At 36.0% G+C, this 19,171-nt stretch overlaps 1 long non-coding RNA gene across 1 annotated transcript in view; it reads left to right on the top strand.

Annotated features, from left to right (window-relative positions):
* Nucleotides 1-19,171, top strand: part of LOC111732551 — a 32,989-nt gene that overhangs the window by 3,594 nt on the left and 10,224 nt on the right. The window lies entirely within an intron of this gene.

Below are 19,171 nucleotides of genomic sequence, written 5' to 3'. Positions count from 1 at the left end.
TGCAACTATATTATTAGTTTCATAGATCATATAATTTCATGTTTAAAAATCTGAATAGTCAGAGAACCAGGCAAAATGATGTAGATGATAGAAGCTTCGCTCATCCTCTCTTGCTACCACATCAAAGTTGAGATGGAAATATGGAGTAAACAGCAATCAGAGTCACATGGGGGTCTAGATGAAGACTAGCACTACAACTAAACTGAGAAATAAGAAATTGCCCTGCAGAGGTTAGAGGTAGGAGGGGGTGAAGACACAAGGCTGCTAGATCCCTAGTGGCTGAGCGAGACAGAGGCTACGGCAGCTGCAGATGCCTCTTAAAGGGGCTGTGTCTGCCAGCAGATTTTCACAGTGCTCTGAGCACCACCGCTGTGTCAGCTGCTTGGGGGTCACCAGGGACTTACAAGGGGACACTGAGTTTTCAAAGCGAAGGCTGGAGGTGAGGCTTTTTACCGAGCAGAAGTGCAGGCAGTATCCATTGTTACTCTGTTGAGCCCTCCCCGCTTCCAGTGTGTGGATGCAGCACTGCCATAGCTGAAACATCATCAAACTGGATAACAGAAGTTGCTCTGCCCAGAGGATTCCTTGAAACTCTGCCTCCCCCAACTCACGGCCCCACCCAAACTACATTCAGCTGTGTCCTCTGCAAGTTCTGTGCCACTTGCTGAGCAGTATCAAGACTCACACTAGTGGCAGCTGACCTTGGTTTCTGGCGTGGCTTCTTGAGGCAACTATAAACACTGCATCTGTAGATTGCTTGCTGGATCTTCACAGGTGGCCCTGGGAGGGGCACAGGCTGGGGCTAAACTTGGCCTGCAGCTGAACCCCTCTCAGGACTGTGCTATTGGACACCTACTACACAAAGCCACGCTAATAAGACCGGAGACTTAGGAGCTTGGATTAATACGTAGAAACACAGAAAGAGAGCCAAAATGAGAAGACAAAAAAGCAGAAACCATATGAAAGAACAGAACATAGATCAAGGAAAAATGGAATCAAGCAATTTCACAAATGCAGAGTTCACTGGTTATAAGGATGCTCAATGAAATTAAGGGAAATGTAGATGAATTCAGTGAGAACTTTAACAAAGAGATAAAAAGCATAAAGATGGAAATGGAAATTATAAAAGAGAACCAATCAGAAATGAAGAATACATTATCTGAGGTGAAGAGTATATTAGAGGGAATCAACAGAGTGGAGGAAGAAGAGAATCCAAACACCGATATAGAGGATGGGGAAGCCAAGGATACCCAATGAGAACGGCAAAAAAAAAATTAACCAAGAATATAATAATAATTTAAGGAGACTATGGGACAAAATTAAGGGCAACAACATCCATGTCATAGGGGTACCTGAAGAGGGAGAACAAGAAGTCGAATATATATTTGAAGAAATAATGATGGAAAACTTCCCTAACCTGGTGAAGGAAATAGACATACAACCCCAGGAAGCTCAGAGAATTCCCCAAAAAATGAACCAAAAGAGGCCCATACCAAGACACATCATAATTAAAATGCCAAAGTTAAATACAAAGAATCTTAAAAGCAGCCAGAGAAAAGCAATCAGTTGCCTTCAAGGGAGTTCTCATAAGACTGGCAGCTGATTTCTCAAAAGAAACTTTGCAGGACAGAAGGGCTTGACACAAAATATTCAAATGGTTGAAAACCTAGGATCTACTACCAAGAATACTTTGTCCAATAAAGCTATCATTTCAAGTCGAAGGATAGGTAAAGAGCTTCTCAGACAAAAATAAACTAAAAAAATTAATCAACACCAAGCCAGTATTACAGGAATTGTTGGGGAGACTTCTTTAAGAAGAAAAAACATGTATCTAAATCATAAATAAAGAATGGTAATAACTACCTATTTATCAACAGGTACCTCAAATAGAAAAGAGTTAAGTGCTTCAACCAAAAAATAGGGAAGCTGAATGGATAAGAAAACAAGCCCTCTACATATGCTGCCTACAAAATACTCACTTCAGATTAAAAGACAGACTTAAAGGAAAGGGATGGAAAAAGACATTGCCTTGATGGAGGGTATTGTGCTGAATGAAATAAATCAAAGACAAATACCACATGATTTCACATACATGTGGAATCTAAAGAACAAAATCAACAACAACGAAATGGAAACAAACTCATAGATACAGAGAATATTTTGAGGGCTACTAGACGGAGGTTAGGGCGATAGTTAAAAAGGGCAAAGGGATTAAGAAGTATAAATGGATAGATACAAAATAGTAATGGAAATATACAATGTAGCATAAGGAAAATAGTCAACAATGTTATAAAAAAATACGTAAGGGGGAGAGGGGTACATGATTTAGTGGGGTGGCCACTTCATGAGTTATTACTATGTTGTACAACTGAAATGAATATATTATTGTGTCTCAACTATAATTGGGAAAAAACCTCATTGAATTGTATAATGTAAGTATGAGCAACTAATTGTCTATTATGCTTCAGTAAAGCTGGGGGGAAATTTTTTAAAAAATCTGAATAGTTACTATATTCATGTTGTTCACATTTTAGGAATTTAAAGAGTACAATGAAAGGAGTCCATTATTTTTCCCACTAATCACCCAGATCCCCTCTCACAAGCAAACTGTATTATTAGGTTTTTAAATATACATATATATATAAATATATATATATATATATGCAATTCTATGTATGTCATTTTCCTTTGTATCACAAATGGCGGCATACTATACACACTTCTGTATCTTACTTTTGTCACCTAATTTATTCTAGAGATATTCCATGTCAGTATATAAAGCAATCTGTCATTCTTGTTTGCTACTTCATAGTATTCTGTTGACTGAGTATACCATTTATTTGTCCAGTTCTGCAATGATGGACATTTAGATTGTTTCTCTTTGGGGGAGTGGTTAACAAACAGTGCTGTAGATGTCTACTGTCTGACCTACTCTCTATCCTCTAGGAAATACTGGACACATTAGTTTAACTGAAAAGTCATAGAAGTGCAACTAGACTGAAAGCTACCACTAATTTGAGCTATAGTTGAATATACCTGCAAGATGTCTAGCAATATCTAGGAAATGGGCATATTTTAAAAAATAAGGAGCTATGCCTGCAGCTGGACCACCATGAAGCCCAAGAAAATTATAGCAAATTATTCAGAAAGTTTCCGGGAGTTTATTCATGTATTCTGTTACTGAGTCTACCCTTCCTGAAAAGGGACAAAAATATACGCACACATACACACAAATACAGATTTGACCACTAGATGTTTCATCCTTGCTGCCTGCCTAACAAGAATGAGGCAAGTAAATGACGATACCCCTTTTGATTATACATTTTTAGCTCCAGGAATAGTTTTTTCCCCAAAAACTTCTAAATGAATATATAATGAATGAATGCATAAATACCTCTTATGGTGGCAGTCACACAGGTTCTCAACAAAGGGGACAGGAAGGAGCAATTAATATCCATGGGGCTCTGCCAGGATTCCTTAATCCTTGAATTGTTGGATGAAGGACTGCATGTCAAAGAGAATATGCACTGGGTTCTTGAGAGGAAGTAGGATTTGGTGGCAGGTTCTCCAAGCTGGGAGTCAGAAATACCAAGTTCCCTTCAGGTATACTTCTGTGTGTGATGCTCTTAGACCTAAGAAGTTTGTTTGTCTATTTGACCTTTAAAGGTATGCTTTAAAGGTACATAATTTCAGAGGCATTTTACATCACAAAATATAGTCAGTACTTCAAATCAAATACCACATGTGCATAAAAAAAGTATAGTAGATTATGCATGAAATCAAGATTAATAGTAATTATCTTTGGTTAGTGGAATATAGAGAGATTTAGAAAATTATTTCTTTTTAAGAATATTTATATTTTCTGAGATTTTTTAGTTTTCCTAAAGTGAGTATATACTTTTTATGTAATAAATTAAAATATTTCAAATAAATTTTGCAAGTTTTTCATCTATTCAACCAATATTTATTTAATTTCTGCTATGTACATGGTACCGTGCCAAGAGCTTTAGAGAAAACATAAAAGCAGAAGATTTAATGTATTTCCTTTCAATTACACTGATGCATATACTATGATAATTAGATAAAATGCACTTGGAATAATAGAGAACAGTCTTAAACAACAGAAAATCAAATTCACAATAGTATAACAAACTTTTGCAGAATTGAGTAGGTAGGAAGTGAAAGAGAAATCAAAATGGAGTGAGTTTGTTTAGGAAAAAGCTTTATGATCATTTTGAGCTAGGACACTGAGGGAAATAGAAGAGATAAAGCATTTCAAATGGAGAGGAATGATAGAAATGACAATGAAAAATTGAACGTCTTCAAATTGTGTGTCAGGATGGTAAAGAGAATAACTTGGTCAATGCAGAGAAATCAGAAAAGGAATTAAAGAGAAATTTGGTTAAATAAATGTTGAATACTGGACTGAAAGCTTTCAATTTTTTTCAATAGGCCTCCCACCACAGTTCTTGAAAGTTACCGAGCAGTTACCGAGATAAAAATTGCTATAAAGGAAGATTACAATTTTTTGTTGTTGTTTTGGCTGCATTGTATAAGTTGGGTTGGAACAAGGAAATACTGGAGTCTCCTAAACAAGCAGTCTTGCTGTTGTGCTTAGTCTGGGTGTGAGGTAATGAAGGCCCAGATTGGAAGAGTGGCAATCAAAATGCAAAAAAAGGAACTGTCAGCAAGCATAAAGAATCCACATGACTTGGGGAACAAAGGAGTATAAGAACAAACGTTACTCCAGAGAAATCAATACAAACTTTCTGAAGAGAAATGTGGCATTGTATATCAGGATCCTTTCTTTAAATTTTTATTTCCGCCCATTAGAATGGCGAAAATCCAAATGAATAACGGTACCAATTGCTTGCAAGGATGCAAAGCAACAGGAACTCTCACTGCTAGTGAGAATGCAAAGTGGTGTAGCCACTTTGGAAAAGAGTTTGGAAGTTTCTTATAAAGCTAAACATAGTCTTACCATACAATCCACAATTGCACTCCTAGGTATTTACCCACTGATTTGAAAACTTATATCCACATTTTTTTAATGGCTGAGTAATATTCCATTGTATATATGAGCCATAACTTCTTTATCCAATCATCAGTTGATAGGCATTTAAGTTGCTTCCATATCTTGGCTATTGTAAATTGTGTTGCCATGAATATTGGGGTGCTTAGATCTTTATGAATTATTGTTTTGGTTTTCTTTAGATAAATACCCAGAAGTGCAATTGCTGGGTCAAAAGGTATATCCATTTTTAATTTTTTGAGGAACCTCTATACTGTTTTCCATAGAGGCTTTACCAATTTGCAATCTCCCCAACAATGTATGAGGGTTCCCTTTTCTCCACATCTTCGCCAACACTTGCTGTTTTTTGATTTATTGATGATAGCCATTCTGACAGATGTGAGGTGATATCTCATTGTGGTTTTAATTTGCATTTCTCTGATGACTAGCGACCTTGAGCATCTTTTCATATGTTTCTTAGCTATCTGTATTTCTTCTTTGGAGAAGTATCTGTTCAGATCTGCTGCCCATTTTTTAATTGGATTGTTTGTTTTTTTGTTGTTGAGTTGTATGAGTTCTTTATATATTTGGATATTAACCCCTTATCAGATGTATCATTAGCTAATATCTTCTCCCAAGCAGTCGGTTATCTTTGTGTTTTGTTGATAGTTTCCTTTGCTGTAGAAGCATGGGATTTTTTAGGGTAGTAAAATTCTCTATGATATTGTATTTTGTATGATGCTATAATGGTGGATATATGGTACTATCTATTTGTCAAAACCCATAGAACTTTACTGTACAGAGTGAACATTAATGTATGAAAAAAATTTTTTAATCATATAGTAGGTCAGGGACTTCCAGAATGGAATGCTGAATATGACAGTAGAATCTAATTGTATCACAAATGTGTGAAACAGCCTCACTGAAGGGAGTGGAGGAAGAAGGTGCTGACCTATATAACTCTAGAAATGAGTGATGGCTCTAAGACTAAAGTCCAAATGAGCAGCACATAAGAACTATACTGTAGTTAATAAAATTGTTTCCCATGGGGATATGATATGCATTAACAGTTCTGAAACCACTATGTACGTGTACTGGAATTGTAAATGGATGGCAGATGGTGGGGGCTTAGTTTTTCACTGTCGGAAGTAGGAGATTGCAGATAAATGTGGGGAGGAAGCTAGAATGATTTATGTGGTAGTAGATCAGATCTGGAGACATCAGTATGAACTCATTTAGTTTAATATAGTTACAAATGGATACATGTAGAAACATGTATAGGTATGTGTATATGCCCAAGATAGTTTATACACATATTTTTCCTTGCTCTGTCAGTGAAGGGGACCTAGAAACACGCACACCTTGCACCCAGATCTTGGTTTTCAATAACATTCTCCAATAAAAGGAACCATGGCTCCTTGGAGAAGTGACTAATTCTAGGACTGGGGCAGGAAATATACGAGATGAGCCTGGAGCATCTTATAATGCCAGAAAATAAGAAGATACTAAACTCACACAAAATAATGAGGGTATATCAAAGAGATATAAGAGCTAACTGAAAGAGCCCCCAGCGGCCAAAGCTGAAACATTTTGAGCAAAGAAATAAGTAGTATTGGATTATAATCCAAAACATAACATATATATTCATGAGTCCATACGGATATAAATAAATGATTGCACGAATAAATAAATTGGGAGAACAGATAAATTTTCCGTGCAGAAGAATTCCAAATTTATGTAATACTCTGCTCTCAAGGAAGTGAAGCATTAACTCCCCTCTCCTAAGTGTGGGCTGTACACAGTGACATTCTTCCAAAGAGTACAGTATGCAAGTTGAGGGGGGATAATTTTACATTAAAGAAACCTGACAAACACTGTCTCAGCCAGGGGATCAACAACAGTGATAGGTCATGTTGATATTATGTCACCTTGATATTATGTACAAGAAAAGTCTGAGAAACTGTCATCATCAAGGGTAGCCTAAGGAGACATAATGGCTAAATACTGGACCGAAGGCTTTCAGGTTGGTTCAGTAGGCCTCCCACCTATTATCCTGGTATCCTGGATGGGATCCTGGAACAGAAGGACGTGAGGTAAACATGAAGGAACTCTGAATAGAAATCTGAATAAAGTGTGGATCTTAATAATAACATATCAATTAGCTAATAATGTATCACCGTTGCTTCATTAATTAGGACAAATGTACTATTTTAATGTAAGATGTTGGTAATAGAGGAAACTGAGTATGGGCTATGTGGGAACTCCACTATCTTTGCAACTTTTGTTTAAGTCTAAAATTATTCTTAAACTTACATTTTTTTATTTTTAATTTAAATTTTTTATTTTATTTTTATTAAAAATTAAAATTTTTCCAGTTTTATTAAGATATAATTGACATATAACATCATATTAGTTTAAGGTGTACAATTCAATGATTTGGTATATGTGTATATTGCAAAATGATTACTGCAATAAGTTTAGTTAACATACATTACCTCACATAATTACAATTTTTTTTCTTGTAATGAGAACTCTTAAGATCTACTTTCTTATAAAAATTTATTTTTTTGATGTCTATTCCTTTGGATTTCTAGAAATCTATTTTTAAGAGTTAATCAGACCTAGCAATAAAATATTATGTATAAAAAATTAATACAACCTGCTATACAATGGTTGTCTCAAGACAACCTAAATGTCTTAACAGGAAAATAGTTAACTCAATTTTGAGTCTATAGTCACTAAAAATGAAGTTCACGTTATATTAAAGAAAAAATAAAATTATAAAACAGAAGGTATATAATATTCCCAATACACACTAAATGAATAGAATATTCCCATACATCAAAATGGCATATACCAGATAGATTATCAATGGATGGTAGGATCATGGGTGATTTTTATTTATTTTATGTATTTGTGATTTCAGTTTTTCTATAAGTAATGTAAATATTACTCTGGTAATCAGAAGAAAATTTTAATCAAAGTTTATAGGAAAAAAGAATCACTACTTGTGTAAAATAGGGATTGATCAAATGGGATGTTTATGGAAATGTTAGAAAAATAAGCAGGAATAATCCTTTTTCAGGTACACAAGATGATGTTGGGTCCACTCTATGTGTTTGGTTTTAGACAGCAATAAGAAGAACTTAGCCAATATAGAACATTACATGATAAGTCAGCCAGAAACCCTTAAGAGAAACATACTGAACAGGAACACAGATAAATATCTTCACTGTGATTGGAAACAACTTTTTTAAAGATGTCAAATTGTAGCTTTGCTTTTTGCAAAAGGAAGCATGTCTCTGAGAAAGGTCATGTGGTTAATAATGAAGATTAAGGCACTTTTCCCCATGGTGAATCCTTGGTAAATATATTTTGGCTATTACCTCTACTGAAAGATGCATACTGAAAACATGAGTACTAGCAGCAATTCTGTGAGCTTCCCTCCACCCATCAGTACTAATTAAAAGGGAAGGCCAAGAATCATAGTGAGGAATAAATACCAGCAAGTATATAGGGGTTCAGCCCAGATGACTTGGTCTATAGTTGTGCAAGCTCTCTGATAAAAATAGGGTTCTAAGAACTTGCAATCAATAGATCCTTTGGAAAAACCTAGAAGCTTACCATATGCATCACAATGAAATTTCCATCTCTCCTATCTCACATTTAGGAAACCTGAGGCTAACCACTCCAAAAGTACTGTTTCATATATCCACTTGAACCCTGCAACTTGGGCAGCCATACCCACCTCTAGAAGCTCTCTGGTTGTACTGTGGCACTCTCCCACAGACTTTAGAAGGTCCCAGGGCTGGCGAAAGTTTGGAATCTCATGATCTGAGCACTTTCCTGATGAGAGAACAGTTAGATAGTAACCACCACAGCAAGAATCAGTTTATCTTCCAGATCCTGGTGGTCTGGCATGTAGTGAATCAGTACTTTTGAATCAGAAGGACCCTCGAGGAGTCCTTTAGTCTTCACACGGCCCTTTTTAATGAAGGAGGAACCAGAGACTGGGCATTAGGGTCACTATCTCCCAGGAAAATCTCTTAGGTGACCTCCATGACCCCATCCATTGCCCTGTGATGTTTCCTATGAGAATTAGAAATACATCATTGCTTACCAGTGTGAGGAGCAAGCAAGCCCAGGATTCCAACTTGGGGAGCAATTTTGGCTTATAAATGAGAACTGAGTCACTCTGAAGATTGACCTTGAAGACTCTTGAGTGTTTGAACTCAACTTAGTTTACCACACCCCTTGCTCATCAAGGCAGACCCATAAATCAGGAGACGCAGCATGGCATTCACCTGCAGGGCAGGTAACAGTGCCACCTCCCAGATATTCTTCCCCAAGGAAGAGCATGGTGTCTGCTATGGCCCCAAAAAGATACCTATAGAGAGTCTAGTTGAGACATAACTCTGATACAAGATCACAGGAACTGTAAGAAAAATTGTGGTCAGGACTCTACCCTGAAACTTTTCACCTAAAGGGCCTTCTAAACTCTAAAAATTTTGGCACCTTTGGTGACAAGGAAGAAAAACACAACCAGGGTAGACTTCTCCATCTAGCAGATACAAAAGGTCTGTTAGTTGAAGAGGATTGCTTAACCATTACAAGGGTTATGTAGGACAGACATCTCAGAAGTGGGCAAGGCTGTCAGTAGCTTCTGAGATTTTGTGAAAGCTCTGGACTGTCCCAGTGCCTCTGCCCATAAGCTAGCAAGGTATTAACCAAAATTGAGACATAAGAAAGAGTCCAGAGAAAACAGCAATACTGTTCTGTGTTCCAGGGATTTCAGATGAATATTAAGATTCCTGGAGAATGACTGAAGGACTCAAAAATATTTAAAAACCTCAGGAGCACTGGTGAGACCAGAGCCTGATCATCTCATTCCCAAAAATTGCTCTCACAAGTTACCTGTTGCCCTCTCATACACTATTAGCTTGAGTGTAAATCGATGAACAACCTGTGCCTTCAAATTTTTAAATGCACATACCCTTAGACTTAGCAAATCTACTGGGGGAATAGTGGCACAGGGACACTTACACATGAGCTCAAAAATATATGTACAAGGATATTCATTGAAACCATGCTTGCCCATCAATAAAGAAGTGGTTGAATAAGTTGTGGTACAGCTATAAAATGACCCAGTATACAATTCTTAAAAAGAATGAATGAAATCTTTAAGTCAAATGTTCATGGTACACTGCTGAGCAAAAAAAAAAAAAAAAAAGCAATTTTTTTCTGGTTTTGAGTAAAAATATCTTATTTGTATACTTATTTGAATTTGTTCACATATTGGCACTTTTATAATGAAAGAACTATTTCTAAAAACACCCCAGTTATTACCTTAAAACTAAACTCTAGAGAATTAATAGATGATTTTATTTTTAAAAAATCTTTTTTTGTTGTTATAATGCTGTTTAGCCAATAAATTAAAATTGGTAGGAAAAAGCAAATTAAAATTTAGAATGCATTTTTCCAAGTCAAATATAGGTAATTACTCAGAGAAATGTAAACTTAGGGAAGAAATATTTTACTTATATTTCAACATAACACACATACACACACATATGTTATCAGAGTTCTCAAAATATGGTCTGGAGACTCCTGGAGACTCCAAGGCTTTTTCAGGAAGTCCATGAAATCAAAACTGTTTTCATTATAATTCTAAGGTATTACTTTTCACTGTTGACTTTTGCACCGATAGTACAAAAGCAATGGTGGGTAAAAATTGCTGTTGTCTTAACACGATTCAAGGTAGTGGTCAAACTGTATAGAGTTTAATGTAGTCTTTCCCACTGAGCACTCAAAGTGGAGGGGAAGCCAGTTTTACTAAGAATGTCCTTAATGATGCTGTAAAAATTAATTTTATTAAAACTCAATCCCTGAGCATATGTATTTTAAATATTCAGTATGAGAAAATGAGAAATATACATAGAACACTTCTGCTATACAATGGTTGTCTCAGGTATATTGATTGTCTCAAGGAAAAACAACTTGTACAACTATTCCAGTTGCAAGCTCAACTAACCACTTTTTCATGGAATACCATTTTTACTTGAAAGTATGACTAACAGAAAGTATGACTAACAGAATTTTGGTAATTCAGACTTGTGTATTTGCAGACATTTTCTGGAGCCTGCCACTTGAATGAAAATAGCTGACAGTATTTGTTTACAATTATAAAATTCAAGCTTTGGGGCAAAAAATAGGATTTTGGAAGATTGATTGATAGTTTCCCAAATATAAAGACTTTTCTGATGAGATATTATATAAAAATGTGTTTTTATATAATAAAATGTGTCAATATTTGCAAGATCTGCATAACTCAGTGAACCAATATTTCTTAAATGATCAATGTATGATTTTACAAAACCATGCATGAGAAGAGGACCATCTAAAGATAGACAAATGTATTTTAATGTAACAGTATGAAAAATTTATAGTATAGTTTCAACCTTTATAAAACTAATAGTTATTTAATTTTGGTGTGGTATTAAAGGGAATAATCACAATTATCTGAAAAAGCCATTAAAAATTCTTCTGTTTTCCAATCACATATCTGTATTAGTCCAAATTTTCTTCATATTTTTCAACCAAAACACTATATTGCATTTGACTGGATACTGAAGCAGATATGAGAATCCATCTGTCTTTTATTAAGCCAGGCATTAAAATTTTTACTCTTCTAATTAAGTTTTTGTTTTACAAAATATATTTTTCATTAAAATATGTTACTTATGTTCTCATTTATGAAATGAACTTACAGATTTTTAAAAATTCCTGTTTTAATTTCTGATATAGTAAATATCAATAGATAAAGCCCACATATATAAACAACTCGTTGGGTCATATAATAAATAAAAGCTCTTCAAGTGTTTAATAACTTTTAAGAGTGTGAAGGGGTTCTGACACCACAAATTTCATAATTGTTGCAGTACTATATAGCAGTACCAAGAGAGGTGGAAGAATGGTGGAGATGACCCATGGAAGCTGCTAGGTTTTGAATGTTTTTTTCCCACTCAGCCAACTCTCTTCTTTACCCCCACAGTCAGAGTTTGGGAACAAGAGCTCTGAAGTGTGCTCTGGATTTCTCTGGTGAATCTATAAAAGGGAAGACGTACTCCTTTCCCTCTTCCTCCTTCTCTAAGTCTCCAGACAAAACTTGAGAGTAGGGGATGCAGACTGGAGAGAGAGAGACTAGAAAAGGGCATATGAGGGCGAGGGAACCAGCCATTAAGGAGCTCATTTAGAAGCTCTGAAGTTAGATGGTAAGGACAAGCTGTCAGGTGTCACAGCAAGGTCCATTCAGGTAGAGGAGCCAAGGACATCCCCTAAAGTAGCAAAGCTCATATTCCCTTCCTCCTGCTCTGGCCCATTTCTTAAAATGGACTAAACCCTTCAGTGACCTTTAAAGACCAACAATTGTTAAAGCCCACAGTACCACATAGTTAACTAGAAAAGATCAGTATGGAAAGAAATCAAGCTTAAAGAGAAAAAAATGTAAACCAGAATAGTAACAACCACTACTTTACCTCCCACCTCCCCTTCCTACTGTCCATTTCCTCCCCCTGGCCTGAGCCCTGTCCTTCTTTAGGCTATTACTGATTCATTAAGGCTATAGTTACTAGCATGGGGAATTTAGGGGAATGATTTGCCATTCGCTGGCTATGTGATTGAGCACATAACTCTCCTTCTCTGGACCCTCAGTTTCTGCATCATTCAGATGAAATGATCTTCCAGGTCTGTGAGCCTATCGTTATTAATAAACAGGAGATATGTCCATACTGGAGCTATGAACTCTGAAATGAACATATTGTCATTGAAAAGAGCAGAGGATCAAGAGAGGAAACAGAACTCTAGTTTGCATCATTACACATTATCCCCTTTGTACATGGATATATTCATGGGAAATGAAAAAACACAGGTTTCTGAAAGCAACCTGGAGAAGCCTCCTAAGGCTATAATTCTTCTCTTGGGTTCAGTTAGCTAGTAGGTTCCTGGAACTGGTATTGGAGAATTCCCCAGTTCTTGCTCAGCAGTGGTAATTCCTTTGGTCTTGGAGGCCCTCAGGTTTTCAGCCTCCCTGTCATGACCCTGCTAATTAGATACCAGGTTCTGGCCCCTACTTTCCTATTTTTTTTAACAGCTTTAATGAAATATAATTCACATACCGCACAGTTCACCCAAAGTGTCCAATTTAATGTACTTTATTATATTCACAGAGTTTTACAACTATTACATCTATTTTAGAGTATTTTCATCACCTCTAAAAAGAAATCCTCTACCACTAAGCTATTCTTTCTCAACCATCCAGGTCCCCAAGCCTAAGCAACAACTAGTTTACTTTCTGTCTTTACAGATTTGCCTATTTTGGATATTTCATATGAATGAAATCATATAACATGTGGTCCTTTGTGACTAGCTTCCTTTGCTTAGAATGATGTTTTCAAGGTTCATCCATATTGTAGCATGTATCAGTGTGGTTATTGTGAATAAGCCTCTATGAACATTGGTGTACAAGTATCTGTTTGAGTTCCTTCTTTCAGTTCCCTTGGACATATACCTAGGAGTGGAATTGCTGGATCATATGGTGATTCTATGTTTAACTTTTTGAGAAACACAAACTGTTTTGCAGGGCTGCTGTACCATTTTACATTCTCACCAGTGATATATGATGGTTCCAATTTCTCCACATCCTCACCAATACTTATTATTTATAGCCATCCTAGTGGGTGTAAATGGTATCTCATTGTAGTTTTGAATGTGTTTTCCTGATGGCTGATAATGTGGAGCATCTTTTCATGTGCTCATTGGCCATTTATTTTATTTTTTATTGGTTTTGGGTATATAGCACAATGGTTAGGCATTTGTATAACTTATGAAGTGATCCCCCCAGTCACTCTAGTACCTATCTGGCACTATACATAGCCATTACAATATTATTGCCTATATTCTCTGCGCTGTACTCCACATTCCCATGACTGTTTTTTACTACTATATTTGTACTTCTTCTTCCCTTCACCTTTTCACCCTGCCGCCTATCCCCTCTTTGGCCATTTATATAGCTCTTCAGATCAATGTCTAGATACCTTGTTAATTTTTAAATCGGGTTATTTGCCTTTTTATTACTGAATTGTAAGGGTTCTTTATATAGTCTAGATACAAGTCCCTTATTAGATATACAATTACAAATATTTTCTCCCATTTTGTGGGTTTTCTTTTCACTTTCTAGGTAGTGTCATTTGGAGCACAAAAGTTTTAAATTTTGATGATGTCCAGTCATTATCATTATTTTGTTACTTGTGCTTTTGGTAGCTTTTCCAAGAAACCATTGCCAAATCCAAGGTCCTGAAGACATGCACCTATGTTTTCTTTTAAGAAGAACCAGTTTAGCTGTTACATTTGGGGCTTTGATCTATTTTGAGTTCATTTCTGCATATGGTTGTGAGGTAGGTGTCCAACCTCATTCTTTTTCATGTAGATATCCAGTTTTCCCAGCACCATTTTTTTCCCCAGCACCATTTGTTGAACAGACTATGCTTTCACTGTTGAGTTGTCTTGGCACTCTTGTAAAAAATCGACCATAAGTGTGAGGGTTTGTTTCCTGACTGTCAATTCTATGTCACTCCTTATGCCAGTACCATGCTGTCTTGATTACTGCAGCTTGAAATAAGAAACTGTGAGTCTTCCAGCTTGGCTCTTCATTTTCAAGGTTGTTTTGGCTGTTCTATGTTGGCCCCTACTGTTTTAACACCAAGGGACAAGTCTTCACCCACTCTGCCTCTTCCAAGGTATCCAGCCAGTATGGTAGCCTACAACCCTAATCCTCATCCTCTCTAACCTCATCTTGCAATGTTCTCTTCCTCACTGCTCCACTCCGATGACATGGGCATCCTCTCAGTTTCTCAAACATTGTGAAATCTTTCCTGCCTAGCGCTTTTGAACTGATATTCTCTTTGCCAAAATGCTTCCACACTGTTCCCTCCTCGCTATTCCCAAGACTAATTTTTTTCTTTGTCATTCAGGTCTCTGCTCAAATGTTATCTTCTCAGAGAGGTCTTCACTAACCCCTACTCTAAAGTAGTTGCCTACCAAACCCACCCTCTTTATCACATTAGCCTGTATTATTACATTTATCACTGTCTGAAATTGTCTTTTGTATAAATTGTTATATTTATTTTTTATGCCTCCCCCTACTAGAATGGAAACTCCAAGAAAGCAGAGTTCTTGTCTTACTTAACACTGAATTTCTCCACATAGAACGCTGCCTGTCATATAATAGATATTCAATACATATTTGTTGAATGAGTGAGTCAATCAATTAATCATTCATTCAAGCCCTGGACAGCTCCTATAGAGAGATTCAGCACCAGGAAGCTCTAGAGGTAAGGAGCAGTGAACTGGCCCTCAAACCAGGATGACTTTCCTTGTATTCACTTTGCCCCATTTTGCACCAGTCAGCAATTCCTCCCTCCTTTTATTCAAAGGTTTCCCCTAAACCCTCTTCCTAACATCTGTCTACATTTGAGAAGTAGATACAGACACATTCCTTCCTCTTCCAATCTCTACTTTGGATTGCTTTGGGGAAAATGACCAAAGATGTCTCTGACCATAGTATATATATACAAGTGCACAAGCAGGTCCATTTGCAAAGACAAAAATCTAGAGCGTTGGGAAGCATAAGGTACAGAACAAGGGGACAAAAGAACACAGAACTAAGAAGACAAGGATCTAGAATCTCAGGCAAAGAAACTAGGAATTCATATTATAACAACCTTGGATTCTAAGGCCCACAAAAGCTTGAGAACCATTGTTCCACAGCTACAGACTGAAGAGGAGAGAGCCTAGGTTACTGATAATGAAGACTTGATTTCCCCTGGGGCTTGGGAGGCTCTAATAACCCTCTATACAGCCCTGAGTCTTTCATCTAAAGATCTTAAAGAATGTTACAAGCATCAATTAACCCTTGCAACACTCTAGAATCTAGGCTCTCGGCCCTTTTTTACTGACAGAAAACTGAAGCTTATGGGTTAAAGCCAGTTCAAGCTCATATGACCTGAACTGAGCAAACTGAGGGCTAAGGTTGAAGCCAGTACTGACCTCAGAATCTTTTCCTTATGACAGGGGTTCACAATATGGGGACAGTAGAGCACTTAAATTCATGTATATGTTTACCACACCTTTACTGCAGGCAGATGATAGTTTGGCTGGTTCCTTGTCACTCAGATCTCAGCTTAAAGGTCACCTCCTCAGACAGGTCTTCCGTGAACATCCATCTTAAGTAATGTCTTCTACCAGTTCCTATCATATTACCCTGTTTGATTTTCTTCAGAGTACTTGCCATTGTCTGAGATTATTTTGTTTCTTTTGCTTGTTACTTCTCTCATTCACTATAATGTAAACCCACCCTCTTTATCACATTAGCCTGTATTATTACTCCATGAAGTCAGAAACCTTACTTGATAGGATGTTGTTGATGTTCAATAGGTATTTGTGGAATGTTTAAATAAATAAGTCTAAATGAAGATGTTTTCAACAATATGTAGATGCTGTTGAAATAAATAAAATATACGGTGATCTAAATTTACATACTTTTGGCATGTATTTCTCTCAGTCAGTAGATACTTCGACTACCATGTTAGGATTATTCTTTATAACATTCAGAATTTCCATTTCTTTCATTTTATGGATTAAAATTTCTTAGCTAAATTTTCCTAATCTTCCTAACTAAAACAATTAAAATGCTAGGTTAAGTATAATTTTTAACTTTAAAATTCATAAAGGAACTGACACACAAGTAAAGAGTTAGGATGACCCCAAAACAAACTGTAACCAGAAACGCATCCCTTGAAACGTTTTTTTTTTTTTTTTTATTTCAAGAATGACACCATGTTCTCCTGGTTTTGGCTTCCGTGTCACTACCCACTCTTCAGTCTCCTTTCCTGGTTGCTCCTCAACTTCCTATCTCTTAACAGTAGAGTGTTCCAAGATTTGGTCCTTGGATCTCTAACTATATCCACTCCTTTGGCAATCTCATCTGGTCTGTTTTAAATATAATTTAGATACTAATTAAGGTATAAATTTTTTGATCTCTGATTCTGAATTCCCCCTTGAACTTCACATTTGCATGTCCAACTGCCTATTTCACATCTCTGCTTGACTATCTAAAAGGCATCATATGCAAAATTCCCAAATATGAACTCAGTCAATGGCAAGTCCATTCTTCCTATTGCTAGGCCAAAAACATTGGAGTCATCCTTGACTTCCCTTTTTCTCATTTACCAAATGAGTAGAGGGAGGAAAATGGAAAAGAAAAAAGACAAAAATAACTAAATCAACTCAAAATAAGGCCAGAAAAGGGAAAAGAAACAGAAAACAGGACAATAAAAAAAAAACAAATAAAATCAAATATATTAGCAATTACTCTAAATGTAAATAAATGTACTGAGTTCTCTAGCTGAAAGCTGGATTGTCAAATTGGATTAAAAAAAAAAACCTAAATCTGGCTCTTTGCTGGTTATAGTAGATATACTTAAAATATAAGAACACAGAAAGACTAAAAGTCAAAGAATGTAAATATATAATACAGATACATTTTAACCAAAAGAAAACTGATTTAACTATATTGCTAGCAGACCAAATAAGTTTTAAGCAGAAAGCATTACTGGTCAGTACAAAGTAAGACCGTTACAAAATAATAAAAGGATCAGTTAACCAGGAAGATAAAACAATTCTAAACTAGAAAGCACCCAATAACTCAGCTCTTAAAAATACATAAAAGCAAAAATGAACTCTACAAGGAGATAGCGACAGATTCATTATCATAGTAGGTACATTAATGTACCTCTTCCAGTATTTGATAGTTCAAAGAGGCCCCCCGAAAGTCATGAAATATATAGAACATTTTGAACAGCACAATTAGTTGGCTGGCCTAAGAAATAGATAGAAAATTGCTCCCAAAAATTGGAGAATAAATATTTTCAAGCCCACCTGGAACACATACAAAAATTGACCACATGCCAGGCCATAAAGTTAGCCTCACAAATCTCTAAATGTAATTAAGTTAGAAATCAGTTACAAAAAGGGTGGGAAACATAAGTTTGGAAATTTTAAAAATATACTTAACTATTGGGTCAAAGAGGAATTCATAGTAAAAATTAGAAAATACTTAGAAATAAATGGTATTGAGAATACTATGTCAAAACTGTGGGATGCAGGTAAAGTGGTACTTTGAAGGAAATCTGTAGCAGTCATGCTTACATTAGGAGATAACTAAGGCTCATAATAATGAGCTAAAATGTTATAAAAACAACAGAATAAATCCAAATAAAATGGAAAGTAATAATAAAGAGCAGAAATTAATGAAGTAGAAAAAAATTCAATAGAGAAGATCAACAAAGCCAAAAGGTAGTTATTGAAAAATACTAATAAAATAGACTTAACTTCTGGCAAGAGTAACTAAGAACAAAAAAGAGAATGTATGATAATATTAAAAATAATAAGGGAACCATACCTAAATAGCTAAATGTGCTACATAGATTAAGCAGGGAAGGATTATAATAATTTTATGCCAATAAATATGAAAACTGAAATAAAATGACTAGATTCCTAGAAAAATACTATTCACCAAAACTAGCTAAAGAAGAAATAAAGGGCCTGAGAATCCTGTAATTTGAACCTAAAACTGCTCTAAAAAAAAATAAAGTTTTTAATTTAAAAAAAATCCTATAACCATTAGAGTTTGAATCAACTTAAATTTTCCATGAAGCAAGGACCAGGTTTCAGAGGGCCTCACCGGCGAGTCAACAGAACAGTGGTTAATTGAACTGTGGTAGAGTCGGCCTGTGGAGGGCAACACAGCAATGGAAATGGACAAACTACAGCTGCCCACACCCACATGCTTGGTTCTCAAAACAATGTTGAGTGAAAGAAGCAGTCACAGAAGAAGTCACACGCTATGATACTATTTATATAACATTCAAAAATAGGCCAAATAAATACATAGGGTACATAAATAGATACTAAAACTATAACGAAAAGCAAGAAAATAATTACCATAAAATTTAGATAGTGTTTACCTAGAATTGAGGATGGAATCTGGGAGGAAACTGCAGAAGGGCTTCTGAAGTACCAGAAATATCCTGAGTGCTGGATACA

The sequence above is a fragment of the Pteropus vampyrus genome, unplaced genomic scaffold (genome assembly GCF_000151845.1).
Source record: "Pteropus vampyrus isolate Shadow unplaced genomic scaffold, Pvam_2.0 Scaffold470, whole genome shotgun sequence".
Lineage (NCBI taxonomy): Eukaryota > Metazoa > Chordata > Mammalia > Chiroptera > Pteropodidae > Pteropus > Pteropus vampyrus.
This window is presented reverse-complemented; position numbering and strand designations above follow the sequence as displayed.